At 49.8% G+C, this 19552-nt stretch overlaps 1 pseudogene; it reads left to right on the plus strand.

The window, feature by feature from the left end:
• The first annotated feature begins 4584 nt into the window (after positions 1-4584).
• On the plus strand, positions 4585-18541 carry LOC147730947 (TSC22 domain family protein 1-like; annotated as a pseudogene).
• The last annotated feature ends 1011 nt before the right edge of the window (positions 18542-19552 follow it).

A 19552-nucleotide genomic window follows, 5' to 3' on the forward strand; every position in this document is an offset into this window, starting at 1 on the left:
AGGGTCTAATGATCTGGTGCCGGAGGTCGCAGCCTCCTCAACCCAACGATTATGATTCGTACGCCAATGTGAACGGGCCCACTGGTGGCTTTGTCTGTCCAATTGACCATTGATTGTGCGTTTCACTGAATCAGTGGCCCAAGCTGTGAGCACCACAATTGCGCCTTTGTTGGTAGCCTCAATCCAGGCCCGCCACAGACTCCGCTAATACCCTCTAAAGGGCATCAGTGTAGGGGCCCCTGCGTTCCGCATCTCCCACAAGGTGAGTCAGCCCTTCTCTCGTGCCGTGGAGCTCCAGCTTCCGCACCTCTGCGCATCTCCACCCTGCAGATAGCTCTTCTTCTTTGTTACTTTATAGGCAAGGGGAGCTAGTCATGTCGCAGAGGGGGGTTTCCTCGTATCTTCGCAAGCCAGACTCCTCATACAGTAACTGTGGGCCTTTCCACCATCAGTGAGCGCTATGGCAGCCTCCCCTCGCCACGCCTCCTCACCAGCAGCTGTCTCTGCAACCAGGCTCCAGCGCAGACGATCAGGCAAATGCCCCCCCCCCTCCTGGGAGAGCGCTGTCCACCGCAGGGGGCACTCACCGCGTCACGTTCTGCCCCCCGCAGCCGCAATACCTCACCCGCTACTCCCGGTCTCAGTCCGTGCCGGGGGCTGCCTTACGATCCAATGGGGTGCGCTCACCGCTGCTCCGATGCCGCCGTCATCCAAACCAAGCCTCAGGGCTACACATCACCGGGGCTGCATTGCGGACCTCCACGGCAGGAGGTGTGGGGGGAAGGCGCATGGCTTGTACCTGCCCCACTAGCCTCAAGACTGGTCTCCGCCGCTGCCCAGCTCCGCCGCCACCGCAGTGGAGACACCCACGTCGCGTGGCTAGGCCGTCACTGCCGGCCTCACCGCAGGCCTCGGCTGGGTGCTCCCAACGCTCCACTCAGCGCCGCCGTCACCCGGAGCTCCACACGTCACTCGTCTGGACAGGAGCCCGCCTGGAAGTGTTGGGGAGGCAGAACCCCTCCTGGTCTCGGTCGATCGCGGAAACGGGCTTCTATCTCGTAAAACCGCCGAAGCAGCGGCCCCCTCAGCATCACCACCCCCTGCAGAGGGCCTCCGCCTCACAAACGCCACCGCGGCCGGATTGTCAGGCCCGCGTGGCTCGCACCAAGGTAGGCAGAGGGAGCCGGGACCCAAATCCCCCTCGTCCAGGCGCTAGAGGGTTTTTGGGTCACGGACCGTCGTTTCTGTGTAGCTGAGAATGGGCAATCACGCAGGATATCTGGAGGATAATGTGTGAGACGGAGGAGCTCTCGGCTCAAGCGCCATCTTGGTTGCGAGCTAGCTCCGCCCCCAAAGTACCTCAGCGCTTCCCATAGAGGAGGATGATGTCAGGGAGGCCATCCTTTCACTGCCTAACAAAAAGGTACCTGGGCCAGATGGTCTGACGTCCGAATTTTATAAACAATATGTTGATATCCTTACGCCACACCTTCTGGCTATGTATGAGGAGGCACATGATGTGGGCTACCTCCCACGGTCCCTTCGACAGGCCCTGATTATCACCCTGTTAAAAAAGGATAAGCCCCCAGATAGGTGCTAGCTGTTTCGCCTACTCTCCTTGAATAAAATTGATGCAAACATTTTGGCGAAGATCTTAGCCACAAAATTGCAGCCATTGATGCCATTGCTCGTTTTGCCGAATCAGTCCGGCTCTATCCCGGAGCGATCTACGTCCCTAAACCTGCGCACAACTTTTGCTATGCTCCATGTGCCAAACCCGGAGTCGCCCGCCGTGGCCATGTTGTTGGACGCGGCCAAGGCCTTTGACTCTATAGAATGGAAATATATGCTATACATTCTGGGGCGCATTGGTTTCCCTGCTGTCTTTATGCGCTGGATCCAAGTACTGTACACGGACGTTTCTGCAAGAGTCAGGGTGGGCGGGATCACATCAGAGCCGTTCAGCATTGAGCGGGGCACCGGACAAGGATGCCCATTGTCCCCGTTTCTTTTTGCCATTGTGTTAGAACCTTTGGCGTGTAAGATCCGGCAATCCCATAGGGCGGCTGCCTTTGAATTTTAATAATGGCCCCATTGGAGTTTCTCTATATGCCGAAATGTGGTTGTTTACGTCCGTGAACCACAGACCTTTCTTTACCCGATCATTCGAGAATAAATTAGGTTTGGCCTCTTATCAAGGCTGCAAATCAACTGGGAGTAGTCGGTTCTCATTCCTCTTACGCCTGCCACAGTGTTGCCGCAGGTCGAGTATCCTCTGGTTTGGTCGGAAGATCAGGTTAAATATTTGGGTGTATGGGTACACCGTGACACTGAAATTGTTATTAGGGAAAACTACGGTAGGGCTTACACCGAGTTGGTAAAGCAGTTAGATCGTTGGGTGGGTTTGCCACTGTCGTTAGCGGACTATTTGTTTTGTAATATTCCGGTTCCCCTGACAAAACATTTCTTTAAGACAGTGCAGTCTCAACTGCTCAGATTTGTGTGGGGTTGAAGCAACCGTGGATAAGTTGGGCCACATTGACTCTGCCGTTCGATAAGGGAGGATTTAATGCTCCAGATTTTTATGGGTATTACTTGTGCGGACAGGCATAGCATGCAAATTTTTGGTTCCATCTGCATGGTTTTATTCCACACTTGGCTGTTGAAGAAGGTGATGCGTATCCTGTACCATTGAACAGCATTCTCACCCACATCCACAGACAGACTCCAAAGTCAGAGATCAACACGATTGACACTACCATTCTTGCATGGCAGGCAATTGGGAGGCGTTCCAATAGACTGCCCCTCTATGCCCCTGAGCTACCTATTGTTGGACATGCTGCCTTCTCTGTGGCTGTGGATCGAGGTTCAGTTGCAGTTCTGAGAGAGGCAGGGTTGTCGCTTATCGGTGATCTGTATGTGGATGGGAGGTATGTATCAGGCGCAGACCTAGCCTACGTACAAAATGCCACGTTACTCTTTAAGTATACTTGCTATAGACTTCGTAGGGCAGTGCGGGATCATTATACTAGTGTCCCGGATGAGCCAATGGTGTCGAAGGCGCTGCAGTTGGTAATTGGGGTTAAGTCAAAGACAAAATTGCTAACTAGACTGTATAAGCTGGTGCAGGAGGAGACAGTCTGCCAGGGTGACAAAAGTCTAGAACGTTGGAATGCTATGCTCGTTCCCCCGATCGCTGTGGACATATGGGAAAAGATATGCTTGTTAACGGGGAGACTGACGGCTAACAGTAATTTGCGTATTATACACCTGAGGTTCCTACACCAGGTCTATCATACACCTCAGAATTTACATAAGATGGGGCTCAGAGATATCAGCAGTTGCAAGCGGTGTGGGCCGAGATGCCGACCGCCTTCATCTTGCATGGAATTGTAGGTTTGTACATCAATACTGGGAGGAGGCTGTAGCACTTATAAATACAATGACGGGCCTTCGGATTGATTGTACTTCACTGACATGTATGCTTGGATATGTGTCTGGTTTAAAATATACCGTAGGGCGTTTTGTACACATTGCACTACTGTTGGCGAGGAGGAGGGTGTTGTTTATGTGGGACAGTCGTCAACGCCTGAGCACCACCAAATGGATTACAGATATGGTCTATTGTCGGGACCAGTTGGAACTGTATGTGGAAGAATTACCGAAGGCCTCACGGACTAAAGACATTTGGGTTCCACTGCGAGAATACTTGGTGGCTCGGAGTGAACAAGATGAACTGTAGCTGGGTGCTTGGGAGGTCTCAATTGCGGTAACATAATAATGGTGGGGCTATTAAAGGGAACATGTTCTGGGATGCGGAACTGGGTGCGGAAGAATGGTGCGATAATATACCTGATTATTACTGTCCTTTAATACAGGAAGGGGTTGAGTTGATGGGTTGTTGATGCACAATTTCTTGATATTGTACAAATAAGGCATGTATGTAACATGTGCTATTTAAAAGGTTAATAAATCCATTTAAAAAAAAGAAACTGTAACGCATGCCTTAAATGACTATAACATTCACCCTCACTCACGACATCTTCTACATCATTGATTACATCACAGCAACATATGAAATTACATCATTTATGACAACATTGTGCATGGTGGGTGTCTGAGTTATGGTTACTTAAGGGTATGAGTTATAGTTACTTGATACTGTAACCGGTAAAAAAATAAATAAAAAGGTTTGTACATATATCAAACCCTCTGAAGTGCCATCACTGGCACTACTGTTCATCAGGGAAACACAAAGCTAAAGTCTTTAATCCTTACCCAGTCACAGTTCTATTGCTGAGGTTGAGGGAAGGGTCCGGAGTATAAACAAACAAGAAGCGCTGGAGTAAATCACAGAGAGGGCATGGAGGAAAAGTCTGTAGGCTCTCAAGACGCTGATACTCGATGGTGCTTATTACTATAGGAAGATTAGTGCGCACTAACCTGATATAAAATACTTAGCCTAGTTATTCCACTTGACTGAAGTTCGAAGGAGATCTCGAGGCTTAGACTCAGGGCTTTTCGGGGGTCCAGAGTAGCTGGGCAGGAGGGAGAGAGGAGGTAGATGTCAAGGGACCTGGAGCCATGGTAATCACTTGTTCACTTGGAATTGAAGGGGATAGGAGAGCTTCTCGGTTCCGGCTGGATTCTTCAGGTGAGTGTGAGGGTTGAAGCTTGTTCTGCAAGGAGCGAGGCTAAGCCATGACTCGGAATTGGGCAGAGTTTATATACCCTTGCAAAGGCTCAAAGATGTAACTAGATCACGTGGGGCACATGGCCATCTGGAAGGTTCTCGAACCTTGAAGAAAACATGTATCAGTAAACTCACTTTGACCTTACACAATGGGAAGGTGTAACTTGATTATCGGAACCAAATATTTGGAAAAAATGTATTGTTTCCGCTCTAACGTGCTTATGGAAAACAACACCAAGGCCCCAGCAACAGCGGAAGCAAGGCTTGTCACTGGCTCACAACATTCAGGGTAGAAGCTTGCAGGGATTCAATTTCAATTTCTTTTTTCTGTATCCACTTTTTGCCAACTACAATCGCTATTCAGTTGGCAAAAAGTGGATATACAAAAAAGAAATTGAATTAATTCAGGAAAATAGTTTAGACTGAATTATCAGAATGTTGAATGAAATCTCATAGTGTCATTGTGGAGTGCATATGGTGCATTGGTTAATGTAATGTCTAGAGGTTAAATTGTAATTACGTATAATTTGTGTGTTACATTGTGATAAATGTTATGTGAATTGTCGTGTATGTAATATGTATATGTTACTATTTATATGTTTCGAGAGAAGTACATAAATTCATTTCACATGAAATAAGAATTGAGAAAACTGGGTAAATAAATAACCCGATCACTAAAAGAATAAAGTGTGGTTGTCTCAAATAAATTATAATTAAGTAGGATACCAGGTTGCTTTTCCCTTGTTGTACTCATAAATAGGCTCTACCTGGGTCCTGTCTAAATGGGCCTGACCCCTTTTTTTACCATTAAATAGGATTTTAAATTACAATTCCTTTGAGACCAAACATCACTTTATAACTGTTCCCAAATAAAAGTCATCACTTATTAAATGTAATAAGGTAACCCGATGTTATCCAGTGGAAGAGGTAGGCCTCACAGCAGTCAAAAACTAATTTGGGAGCTTTTCACTACCAAGACATGTAAAACCTTAAAGTAAATGTCCAACATTTCAAATGAATTACATCCTGTCCTATAGACTATTTAGGGCCTACATTAGGGGTGACTATCCTGTACTAAAAAGGGAGGTTTAGGTCTTTCAAAAGTTTTGCAATGGCAGCCCTGAGCTGCTTTAAAGGGCTACTTAAGTGTGTGGCATAATAAGTGCTTTATGTCAACGAGTAGCATTTAATTTACAGGTCCTGGGTACATGTTGTATCACTTTACTACGAACTTATAAGTAAATTAAATGAGCTAATTGGATGTAAGCTAAGTTTACCATGTTTAAAGGAAGGAGCCCAAGCATTTTAGCACTGGTTAGAAGTGGTAAAGTGCTCAGAGTCCTAATGCCACTAAACGAAATTCAGAAAACAAGAGGCAAGACGGCAAGGTTTGGGGTTGACCCTGCAGAGAGGATGAAGTCCAACAGCCATGTATCAATCATTCTATACTGCCCTGCATTTTTTGCACCAATAAGCACAATCTATTAACTCCAAGTACCCTGCTCCTTCCCCAACCCACACCGAATCTCCTCCCAATGCACTTCTAGCATACCATAAAATATGCCCATTAACAGCAACGTGTGCCGATATACATCATGAATGAGAATCCAGGCTCAACCTACAACCTGTATAGCATAGTTTTAAAACGTTCCCGAAACAAGTCACAATGGAGATAAACATAATACAACAACGTCCACTATCAGCATATCTGATCAGTTCTCACAATTTGACTTTCTAGTGATTGCAGGTAGAGTGACACTTGAGGAATTTCAGTACTTTAGCAGGCTGAAAATACTGACCTTCCCATTCATCGTTAAATGGATTCTAGTTGGGTATGGAATAGCATGCAGAAATACCTGTTTTCTCAGCAGTTCCTTGAATTCCCACAACTTTTTCTTACCATCCTGATTCCTGCACCAACCGGAAGTTAAGGTAAATGAAGGTTCTACCACTTTCATGCTGTAAATCACCCTTTTCCCTTGCGAGTCTTAAGATTGTGTCTCAATCTCCTCTCGAAAGTTTATCAGCCTAAAATGTAATGGGTGACACTGTACATCTGGAAACTATCTATGTGCTATTTCTATCATAACCATCTTCGAGAAGGCTTCATCTTCTTGCAACTTCATCAGCAATTGTTCCATCCTCACTGTAAGATTTATTTGCCGTCTTTAGAGCATACGGCTTCCTTTCCTTTCCAGCAGTAGGCTTCTCACATCCAACAGTCCCCTGCAATGCCCCACTTTCTCCATCTGTGTCGGTGATTGCAAATCTGATAGTGTCTGTAATGCAGTCCACAACTCAAAATGTATCTTTATCGGGTGCTATTCTCCTTTTTAGGTCTCGTAGCGATACAGCGCTTCAGCGCTGTACTCGCCGAGATCTTTTGTCACGGACTGTGCTTCCCAGGAGACAGCCTCGGCCACGCGCATTGCCTCTTCAAGGAGGTGATTTCCGCTGGCCACGCGCTCAGCTGCTGTCTCCTGGGAAGCAGCAACACCACACACGCATGCGCATACACACACACAAGCGCCCATGCACGCACGCACATACATACATACAGAGACACCCCCCCTCACACATACACACACGCGCGCACACACACACAAGTGCACCGAGGCCCCCTCCCCCGCCGTCATCGTCGCACACATACATACACACACACGAGCATACACACACACAAGTGCACCAAGCCCCCCCAGCCTTTTGGAACTTACCTGGCCAATGTCAGGGACTCAGCTCTCAGCACGCGGCGCCCAACCTCCTGCTGGCGCGGCCCCGGGGCTCTACACCGCTCACAGGAGCCCCGGGCCGCGAGACGCATCGACTCCACCTGCCTCCTCTTCCGGTCTGGACGTGGCCCCGCCCCGTCACAGGCGACCGTGCCTGACTTCCGGGGCGGCCGCGGCGGGCTTCCGGGGGCATTTAGGATGCTGCTGCTTTAAATTTGCCCTGCACCAAGCTTGTCTCACTCTGTCATTCTCCTCACGGTTGGGTGGACATGGCTCAGAAAAAAATCAATAGCCTTCCTACTCCTTTGAGATTTTTTTAGAAACGAATATTTTCCCTCGCAGCAAATCTTTCAAGTACACAACATAAGGTGACGCTTTTATATAAAATGGGAACGTGTCATTTTTTTATATACTAGATTGGGTCAAGAGAGCAGTCGAAACAGAGTCATCCAGAACCTTCGTAAATGAAAGAGGGAAGAGATGCCAACGGATGTTCCCAGGCCTCGCGCCTGACGTCTGCTCACACAGGAGCTCACTGTGTCACTAAGTGCACAGCTCTGTGAAACTTGACACATAAATGTCACACATTTACACATAACTCCCTGCTTTTCTGTCTTGTGTTTTTCATTTCGTCTGTGCGGGTGAAGGAATTCCTTGCAGTTTGGAGGCACGGGGAAAGGTGGGGGCTTAACTGGTACCATGGATTATCAAAACTAACTGTTCTCGTTCAGGACCTTTTAGTGATGGCGTTTCCGACGGTGCAGGTGACATATGTGAAGTGTGACACCTATAGAAATACTTAATGCATTCTGACTAGTTCAACATCCGAGTCCTGGCTTCAACTTGCCATGGCTGTCGTTGGATCACCCCCTGTTGTCTGCCACGTGATACAGCAACAGCAATAGGTCAGCATCGTGTCCCTTGTAGAGTGCCACCCGGCCTCTATTATACTTTGTATGGCTCAGAGGGCCGGGCGCGCCCCGACGGTACAAATAAAGGGCGGGGTGTCCGCTTCTGGCCACTCGGCGATAGCTGCCGGTATAACTGTGTGTGCCTCGCCACGGCCTTGGTGGCCCCCATGCAGCAGATGCCACATCCCTGACGTAAACGCTAGCAGTGAGCGATGATGTATCATGTGACAGAGGACGGGGTGAATCAATGACGAGCAGATTCCCTTTACCCATCACAGGTGTGCGATTCCATACTCCAGCATGCGCAGTGCTGGTTTGACTCACGCAAGAGATCCCAGAGGGCGCTCTGGGTGGTCTGGGGCTCTATTGCCGCTGAACATTCTATTCGATGTAATAAAGTGAGAAAACGATAATAGTCTACCATAAAAATGTACTGCAGTACTTGAAAAAAAGATGTCTAACGATGCAGTTAAGTCGTTGTAGCTTCCTAGAATGGAGCAGTTCTGAAACTAGAAAATGCTTCCGCAATTTTGGATTAAAAAAGTGCAAACTGTCTGTACCCATTATCCAACATGAGAGGGGTGATGGTTGTCAAAAGATCAGTCTTGGAGAGAGGAAATGCGTGAAGGGGTATAGCAAAGAACTGCCTCCTCCCATGCCAAACTACGGACGCATTTGAAGTTGAAGTGCACGATGTTGAAGACTACCTGCCCCAAACCCCCCCGCCCCCTCCCCTTTGAAGCCTATCCTGGGGTTGCAGACATCCATGATTCACCGACTGTAGGGACATGCAAGACTCAGGCCCGTAGGCACGCATGATTTATGGACTAAAGATATGCATGCTTCAGGGCACGTGCACCTAAAGGATTGATGCACAAGAGATCGCCATGATTCAGAGATTCAACCAACTCCCTTATCATTCTAAGGACAAACATTGTTCAAAGCTGTCATTATCCTGGTAGTAGAAACATGTCACATGTAGGGCCCTCAGACATGCACAAGTGACAAGCACGCAGGAGTGAAAGACTGACAATAGATATATTCTAGGCCAAACAGAAGGATGATTCATGGCAGAGACACGTTTCAGTCATATATCAGAGACATGCAAAATTCAGGTCTTGTGGATACGGGTGCAAAAAAATTCATGCAACACATTGTCATATACAATGCCAATAACTCAAACTTGAATGCTGCGAGACCTATTGCATTGCAAATGCTTGTTTCTCATTTTGCTGTTTGCAACTTGATGGGTGTGCTCCCTCCAAAGACCCCAGCTTTCACAATTATGAAGTCCTGTCCCGGTAAGACTTTTTTTCCCTAAGTATGCCAACTTTACAGGTAGAGGAGGCATATTTGTTTTCCAATGCTTCTCATGCCTCATGGTGTCATGTTCTCTCTGTCTACTCACGCCCTTTGCAAGGTCCTCATGGGCCCCATTGCGAACAATGCAGATAGAAATTACTGTGTGGAATTACATTATGCACAATTAAGAAATTCAATGTTCCTTCTTCGGAATTTACTGACAGCAGGATTGACTAACCACATATTACTGTCGGGAAAACCCTGCAAGTAAAATCACTGTAACCTATCGCTCACTAATTTTTTCCTCAAAACCATGCAGAGTCATAGAAACAACCCTAATTAAGAGCGTAACTCTGGATCGGATACAGGACATTACAAATTTCCCCACATGGGCCACGTGACAAACATGCACGGCTCCACAGAGTAGCGTGTTATCAGTCCACAAATGCACTTTGGAGCCTCATTAGGGTGCGAAATGCTGTATAAGTACAACTACAGTACAACGTACCCTAACCATACAGCACTGCGTGTCCCTAATAAGGACAATACAGAGTTAGGTAAATTACTATTGACTTAATCTATCACGACTTTTTATAAACATTTTACTTACACCTTTATTCAAAGTTTTGTTTTACATTTTGATCCAGAAACAGATAAATGTTGACACAATGGTCAGAATTCTGAGTTGTGCACCTGCCTTCCAGGTTCTGCAATTTTTCCCTGAAAGATTTCCCCAAAACAATTCTGAGGAACTCTGTCAGAATCCAATGCTAGGACAAATGTGAAACATGCAGAAATGGGTCATCGTAACTCAAGAGAAGTTGATTATGTTACCCATTAAATATTGCACACTAGGTTATCGGTAATTACCATGTGCTCTAATTATAACACAAATATTAAATAACTTAAAATCGTGATCTTAGTCTCCAAATCTGTCTTTGTGCTTTTATTTATTTATTTATTTATATAGCGATAGAATCGACCCCCGGATGGGTATCTCTGCGCTTAAGCAGACTATGAAAGGAGGCAGTGGTTCCTGGCAGGCTTAGCAAGTATCGAACAAGAAGGTTTTAAGCAGTTTCCTGAATATTAGATGTTTTGAGCACTGTCTGAGAGAAAGGGGGAGCTCGTTCCAGAAACACGGGCCAAGATAGGAGAGAGCCTTCCCTCCTAATCTAGCCCTTCTTATACTGGATACTTCGCAAAGATCTTTACCGCTGGAGCGGAGCGATTGCAAGGGTGCATAGGGTATACATTTCTCCGCAAGACAGGAAGGGCCCATGTTCTGGAGGGCTTTATGGATGGCGCAAAACTTTTTAAACTTGATCCGTTGGCGGATGGGAAGCCAGTGGAGTTTTACAAGCAGGGGACGGAAAGGTGTCCTGGATGGCGCATTCAGGACCAGCCGTGCAGCTGTATTTTGGACTAATTGCAGTCTGCTGAGTAAGGTGGCATTGGCCGAAATCAGCAGACCATTATAATAGTCCAGACGACTTAACACCAAGGCCTCAACCAAAGTTTTAGGGGTGGAGTCAGGAAGAAGCGGGAAGACTCGACGGAGTAGGCCTATTACATGGAAGCAAGATCCAGCTGTCTGAGTAACATGCTCTTTCAGGCTAAGGGCCCGATCTAGGCGGATGCCCAGATTTTTAACTACATGTTTGGGGACTAGATTAGGGCCCAAATCCGATGGCCACCAATTAGGGGTCCATAGGAGAGGGGACTCTCCAAAGAGTATTACCTCGGTTTTTCCCACGTTACATTGTAAAAAAATATTTTCCATCCATTGTGATATCTATTATAATGAGATCAATACAGGCACATAGGATCCATTATAAGGCTCTCAGTCTTACCCATAGGGCCTATTATGAAATAATCTCCATGCTATGTATTTGTTTGCTTTCAGTCTAAAATTTCTTCAATGTGGCTGTTTCCTCCTGCTATCATTCCTCAGATTTAGAAATGCTCGGAGGGGACTCTTTTGTTGCTTCCTTTTTAGGTTCCGGCTACCGTCGCACTGCGTAAGCAGTGGGCGGAGCCGAAATCTTATGTGTGTAGTATGGGGTCCTGAACACGCCCCTCTTCTCCATTGGCTGGCCTCGTAAATGCTGGCCAGCCATTGGAGGAGAGGAGCGTCACTCAGTTCAGGGCCCGCCTTGATGCGATTCGGGGGCGTTTCTGGGTATTTTTTTAAGTCCCGCCCTCTCCTCTTCCCATTGGCTGGAATTTTTCCTTCCAGCCAACGGGAAGAGGAGAGAACGAAAACACGCCCCCCAATCACGAAAATGGCAGTGGTTTCTCCGAGGCATTTCTGCCTCGCCTCGGAGAAACGTGGTCGTGTGGAGGGCTCCTCTCTTGTCAAAGTTTCCTCTGCTGATACGAACAGCTGCCGCTTCCTCTGCTCTCCTCCAACTGCTGCCACCTGCGAGAAAAATGAACTGCGCCACGGGCTTCCGACTCATAAGCCCCACCGCCTGCAATGTCACGTTGCATTTTGTGACGGACAAATACTTCTTCTTTGTATGGCTGCTCTGTTCGGGCAGCAGTCCCAAGTTAATATTTCAGTGTTTTTTTAGTTTCTGTTCCCCAGGCTCTTACGCTGCCCGTTTTTGACATCAGGCTGTAGCGCCAGGAAACCTTTAGCAACCGGCCACCGACAGAGCAGACCGCACCAAGGCGTCCGCGTTCACTTCCTGGTGTGCGCGAGCCCAATCCTCTGCGGCAATCATGGAAGGTGCACGGCGTAATCCAGGCTGCAGCGCCTTCTTCAGGCATTCGGTTGCCGCAGCATTTCCTGAGTGCCGCTCAACAGCAGCTGGAGGATCGAGCTGACGAGGAGCAGGCGGGATTCCCTCAGCCGTGCAGCGAGGATTCCCAACAGAAAGCGGCGCCGGAGTTGTCCGGTGACGAGCTCGGCGACGAGGAGCAGCTGTAGCACTTGTGGGGCGCTGTCCCCCAAATCAGCCGCGCCTGCCCGACCTGCCCCCTCCTCAGCCTCATCCGCTGCTCATAAATGGCATCGCCGGGCCCCTGCACCCCGAGCCCCTGCAACCTCCTGCCGCTGGCCTGCCCAGGGGCATGGCTGCAGGGAACATCTTCGAGCTTCTTCGAGTACTTCGAGCGACGCTCGCCAGGCACTCCCTTGACCTTAGACCCCCCCCGCGCAGCCGAGGTCAGCGCTGACGCGGGAGAGGGAAACCAGGTGCAGGCGCCAATCTCCGCCCACGGGAAACCACGCCCACTTTTAGCCACGCCCCCTCTGCCTAGATAAACGCGCTGAATACAAGCAGCGTTCAGAACCTAATCTAACTCCTGAGGCACAGCCGGGAGACGCTAACTGTTTGGCTTTTTAAAAACTTGTAAAATGTTGTCATTGTTTATTTTACCTCTGTGTACTTCAAGCGACGCTCGCCAGGCACTCTCTTGACCATAGACCCCCCCCCGCGCAGCCGAGGTCAGTGCTGACGCGGGAGAGGGAAACCAGGTGCAGGCGCCAATCTCCGCCCACGGGAAACCACGCCCACTTTTAGCCACGCCCCCTCTGCCTAGATAACGCGCTGAATATGAGCGGCGTTCAGAACCTAATCTAACTCCTGAGGCACAGCCGGGAGACGCTAACTGTTTGGCTTTTTAAAAACGTGTAAAATTTTGTCATTGTTGATTTTACCTCTGTGTACTTCGAGCGACGCTCGCCAGGCACTCCCTTGACCTTAGACCCCCCCGCGCAGCCGAGGTCAGCGCTGACGCGGGAGAGGGAAACCAGGTGCAGGCGCCAATCTCCGCCCACGGGAAACCACACCCACTTTTAGCCACGCCCCCTCTGCCTAGATAAACGCGCTGAATACGAGCGGCGTTCAGAACCTAATCTAACTCCTGAGGCACAGCCGGGAGACGCTAACTGTTTGGCTTTTTAAAAACGTGTAAAATGTTGTCATTGTTGATTTTACCTCTGTGTACTTCGAGCGACGCTCGCCAGGCACTCCCTTGACCTTAGACCCCCCGCGCAGCCGAGGTCAGTGCTGACGCGGGAGAGGGAAACCAGGTACAGGACACGCCCCTGCTTCAGAGACCACTCCCCCATTCTCCCTATAAAATAATGTGTTTACACCGGACGCGCAGCGGACGGGCGCAGCGGGCGCGCCGTCTGCGCGCCGAAGGCGCGCCTAAGGCGGGCCCGGACGGCCACCATGTCCATTTCTCCTAGGCGCTGCCTTACCTATTCCCGAGACATGCTTCTGGCACTGAATCCGCATAAACACTCTACCTGTAACTACATCTATACTGGAGATAACTCCTTCACCTGCTGTAGTCTCTGCAACCGGCCCCGCGCGGAGACAGAACGCCGTGGCCCACAACTCGGCCTCCTCAACTGCAGGTCGCTCGTCAAACACGCCCACGAGTTAAACCTCCTTATTTTAGATCACGCCATTGACATTCTGTTTCTTACAGAAACATGGCTTACTCCTAACAACGGCTCTGATATTGTTAATGCCCTCCCCCCGGCTACCAAATCTGCTCATTGAATAGACCGTGTGGCAGAGGAGGTGGAGTAGCTATAATATACAAAGATCACCTTATTTGCAGAATCGATGATGGTAACATTAAAGATTGCGAAAGCTGCCATTTCACCGTACAAATCTCGCCAGAAACTTCTCTGTCTGGGTTGCTTGTATACCGCCCCCCAGGCCCACTTGCCGAGTTCCCCAGCAGGCTCATTGAGCATGTCACCCTTAAGGCTACGACTTCTTTTAACTTCCTTTTATTAGGAGACTTCAATCTCCACTTTTTGGACCCAACTGACACCCCCGCAGCCGAACTGCTGCTGGACCTCTCTTCCATTGGCCTTTGCTTAATGAATTCACAGGCCACCCACGACAAAGGCCAGCTACTGGATCCGATTTTCACAAACATTCATGACCTTAAAACCCGCGGGCCCCTCCCTCTTCCTTGGACAGACCACTTCCTGATCCCCATTGAATGGCACCTTGATACTTCCCCACTCCAACTGCCTAAAATCAGATCCCTCATCAGGCGTTGGCACAAACTTGTACCAGAAGAATGGGCATCCAAACTCAGGGAATCTACCCCTTCCCCCACTCATAACCCCATAACTGCCGATATTGAATTTAATGCCTGGCTTACCCAATCATTGGACTGCCTCCTACCTCGATCTAGCACCCTTAAACGAGCCAAGAGAGTCAACCCTTGCCCCTGGTACACCCCTGAACTGAATGTTCTATGGAAGGAATGCAAGAGGACGGAACGCGCATGGAGGAAAGATAAGTCAGCAGATAAGAAAGACATGTTCCGGTCTTCCTTAAGAAACTACAAACTTGCGCTTCATAAAACCAAGAGCTCATTTTACGAGGAAAGAATTAAAAACTCATCCTGCTCCGCTCAGGAAACTTTTACCATTCTAAAAGAACTTCTCCATGTCCCAGATCCCCCTGCAAAACCCCTGGACTCTAAATCCGCGGAAAATAAATGTATCAAATTGGCAACATTCTTCGATGAGAAAATCCAAAAAATTTTCGCTTCCCTACCATCTATCGACATCAGTTGCACAGGCGGTGACAGCCACAGCCCTCTCCCTTGCCACAGTCTGTCCCCTGACACCCCTGCACCCTATCTTGATACCTTCGGTCCAGTAACCACAGAAGAGGTAGCCGCGACGTTTGCCACAATCAAAAGTGGCTCTCCCAGCGACCCGGTCCCCTTGCGCTTCCTCAAAAAAGTGGCCCCCACTGTTATCCCTCCGCTCACGGCTCTCATCAATGCTTCTCTACTGCAGGGAGAAGTCCCTCCTATCTGGAAAGCAGCTGTGGTCAAAGGTCTTCTAAAAAAAACCCTCATTGGACCCTCAGGACTTAGCCAACTATAGGCCAATCTCCCACCTCCCAGGAAATAGCAAAATCACGGAGAAACTAGTGAACAAAAAGCTATCACTATTCCTAGAAACTAACAACCTGCTTAGGAGCTCTCAGACAGGCTTCCGTCCAGGCCAGGGCACTGACACCGCCCTTCTGGCGGCAGTGGAGAAGGCCAGAAGCATTCTAGATACAAGAGGATCAGTGGCAGTGATCCTCCTGGACCTCAGTGCGGCCTTCGACACTGTCAATCACCAGGTTTTATTCCAGCGTCTGAGAGACATTGGAGTGAAGGGCACGGCCCTGAAGTGGCTCGCGTCATTCCTCAACGGCCGTTCCTTCCAAGTTTGGGAGAATGACAGCCACTCCCCTGCGGTCCCCCTTCGCTGTGGAGTACCGCAGGGTTCATCACTTAGCCCGACGTTATTCAACGTTTACATGTCCCCGCTGGAGGAGTTGGTCACCCCGTTTGGAGTGACGATTATCAATTACGCCGACGACACCCAGCTGGTGGTGACCATCTCACACCCCAACCAAGAACCCTTCAACCTCCACAGCTGTCTTACTGAAATCCATGGTTGGATGAACACCTCAGCACTGAAACTTAACGGGTCCAAGACCGAAATCTTGCTGCATGGACAAAAAGGGCCCTCCCTGCCGCCCAACATCTGGCCCGCCTGCTTAGGTGATCCCCCTGCTCCCAAAGACGAGGTTAAGAGCCTGGATGAATGGCTTGAGAAAGATCTGACCTTCAGAACCCAGCTTTGGACTTCTCAGGGCATGCAGGAAGGTGCTTCCCCTGCTCCCCCCCACTTCCCGGAAACTGCTGATCCAGGGCCTTATTTAGTCTAGACTGGACTACAGCAATGCAATCTACTTGGGAGCCCCGGAAGCCACATTCAACACCTTACAAAGAATCCAGAACGTTGCTGCCCGACTTCTTACTAACACCCCGGCCAGATCATCAGCAATGCCAGCTTTGAAGCAACTTCACTGGCTCCCAGTCAGAGAGAGGGTGGTTTTCAAGGCCCTCTGCCTGGCACATAAACTCCTTCACAACAAAGGTCCATCCATTCTTAAAAACTTCATCATTCCTTACAAAGCTACCAGGTCACTCCGGTCAAACCACGAGAACTTCATCACCGTTCATAGAGTGAAAAAAGCCCGGTCTGGAGGCCGCCGCTTTTCGGTAAACACAGCAAACCACTGGAATAGTCTCCCCCGGAAACTGAGAACAGAACCAAACCTCCTCCATTTTAGAAAAGCACTGAAAACTCTCCTCTTCCCCTGATCTTCCTGTCTCTTCCGCTGTTGCTCCCTCCTGACTTTCTAGGTTCTAGCGCTGGGATGCTCACGGGTTACTACGCGCTCTACAAAAACCTTTAAAAAAAAACAAAAAAAAAACATGATGAACAACCTCCCTGGAGCTGTGCACATAGCCCCCCATCCGGCCTCCGGGGGCTCCTTCGCACAGGTGGCGCAGGCGGCGGTGGCGGCCGCCGCGCTGGGGTCGGCCGTGGGGCAGCCGCAAACTCAGCCCCCTCCCCCCGCAGCTCCCGCCACGGCGGCGGCCACATCATGGTTCCGGGTGGTGAAAGTGGACTCTAGCTCTTAGCCCTTCCGCAAGGGCCGCTGGACTTGCACCAAGTACTACAAGCGGGAGCAGCCTGTGGAGGCCCCTCACAGGGTGGTGGAGAGTGTCAGGCAGGCGGCCGAGGAGAGGGAAAGCACCAGCGAGAGCTCCGCCAGCAGCACTCTGAGCCACTATACGGAGTGCGCAGGCCCCGGTCTGCAGCAGGGGTACTCGGAGCCCGGGGCTCAGAGTGCCACCTTGCCAGCACAATCGCACCCGCCTGAAGGCGGCTATGGACAGCAAAAGCCGGGCTACCAACCTCCATTGAACCCTTTGGCTGGTCATAGTATGGGGGCCGTGCCTTCAGTGCACCAACACCCCCCCCCCCTATTCACAGCCTGTACAGACTCTGCCCCAGCAGCTCCACTATGCAGCCCAGCAGCAGATTCGCTCCGCCCTCATCGCCATGCCGGCTGGCGGCTGCTCAGACTACTGTTACAGGGAGCGTGGCCGATTACTTGCAGCACCCCCATAAGCTGCGGACCTTGGTAGCGCCAGGACAGCCAGGGCTCCCGGCCCCCGGGCATAATCTTTCGGCACACATGCAATCCACAGCCGCACAAGCACAATCCACGGCCTCTGCTATGACTGCTGCACATGCACCCACGATGATGCCCACGTCAGTGGCCACCAGTCAGTATGTGCCCCAGCAAATAAATCTCCCCCTTGCAACGCCTGTCAGTCACAGCGTGGGTTAATCCTTAAATCTGCCCACTGTGTCGCAGTCCAGTCATAATATGGCAGTGGGTCAGCACTTGAATCTGCCCTCCACGGCACAGCGAGCACCAGCAGCTATTAACGAAGGAATGCCCTCCGTCATGCAGCAGAGTGCCCCCACTCTAACCGCACCTCTCCTGCAGCCGCTTCAGCCCCATGGGGTGCCGATGGGCCCGCGGAGCCTTCCTCAGCAACTGGACATGGCAGGGCAGAAGGCCCCCATTCCCGCAAAACCCCAGGCTCAAGGATTGGAACCTGTGCTTCAAGGAATGAGTAATCAGCAGATCCCGGCTGTCAGCCCAATTCCCCCTGCCTCAGCCGCTGTTAGCCAGATCAGCTTGACAGCTTCTGTCATGTCCCAGCCCCCAACTGTACACAACAGGGCTCAGGGTGTTGCTCACTATCCTGCCAGTGTACCGGTGTCTCAGCACATGCCACACCAGATACCTCTAAGTTCTGCTCAAATCTTTGCGCCCTCGCTCATCCAGTCAGTGGCAAATCAGATCCCATATGCAAGGCGTCTCATGGAGCACTCGGTGGCCGGTTTGCCGCAGTCCATCATCGCTGAAGGCATTTCAGGAATAGGCGGTTCAACTTCTTTGGAAGGGAGTAGTGGCAGTCTAGCAGGTCCTGGTCAGCTTCTTCCCTTGAAGTCCTTACCTCTGGTCGATGGCGAGGATTACAGGTAAGGTCATGTGATGGCCTTGGTGTACCCTCTACCCTTTCACAATTTGGTTGACTCAGTGATGGCGTGTCCTGTGACTTCGAAAACACTCTCTAATACTCTCCTTTTGTGCCTTCTGTTTTGTGCTTACAGTATTGGGGGGAATTGTGCATCTTGCTGTGCATCTTGCTATGCATCATGGTTTTTAATTTTGTAGATCTGAACCCTAATTTAATACTACTATGTTAAAAAAGATTTATACATCGGTTAACTTTGGACGGCACTTTTTGGATGTCCTTAACTCCATTTAAACTGCTTTTAGAAACGGTGTGTCTTAAAGCACACGTTTCCGTAACTGCTAGGTACTACTGTGTGTTTGTGATGCGACACAAACTTCCGGAAGTAAAGTGCAATTTCTCTTCGACGAATTCCAGGTATTTCAAGCAGGGTCAAGAGTGTCTGAGATGGTAGGGTACAGCTGCCTGTTGTTTGCCCATGAGTCTGTTTTTTCTCCTGAACTTTTTCCTAGTTATTCATTTCTATCCAGGATATGAATCAATGTATTTTCTACAAGGCACACCTCCAGTTCCCCACCAGCCCAGCTCTCATTCATGAACTCAGACCGGTACTTTATCTCCTCATCCGCTCCTCTCTGACCCCCACCCACCCTCACCTCCACCCCTCATATCTCATCACAGCGCCCGCTCTTTCACCCTCTTTCAGATTTCTCCTTTCGCCTCCACGTGCTCCCTCTGCCCTCTCTCCTCAGAGTGCACGCATCCCTCCTCACCTCCGGTTTCTGGAGTTCCCCTGTTCTCTACTTGTCCCCAGCCCTCTCCCCCATCTTCCTTCCCTCTGATCTCGCTTCTCCACACTCTTATCCTCTCCCTGCTCCCCTGGATGTATTCCTCTCTCCTGGTGTCGCTGCTGTTTCTTCTCCCTCGCACCCCTCTGTTCTTTCCCTCTCTTTAGTCCTATCTCCGTTCTTTCTCCTAAACTCACCTCCACCCCCTCTATATATTCTGCTCTGTCTGTA

This window comes from Lissotriton vulgaris, chromosome 2_1, assembly GCF_964263255.1.
Source record: "Lissotriton vulgaris chromosome 2_1, aLisVul1.2, whole genome shotgun sequence".
NCBI classification, from domain to species: domain Eukaryota; kingdom Metazoa; phylum Chordata; class Amphibia; order Caudata; family Salamandridae; genus Lissotriton; species Lissotriton vulgaris.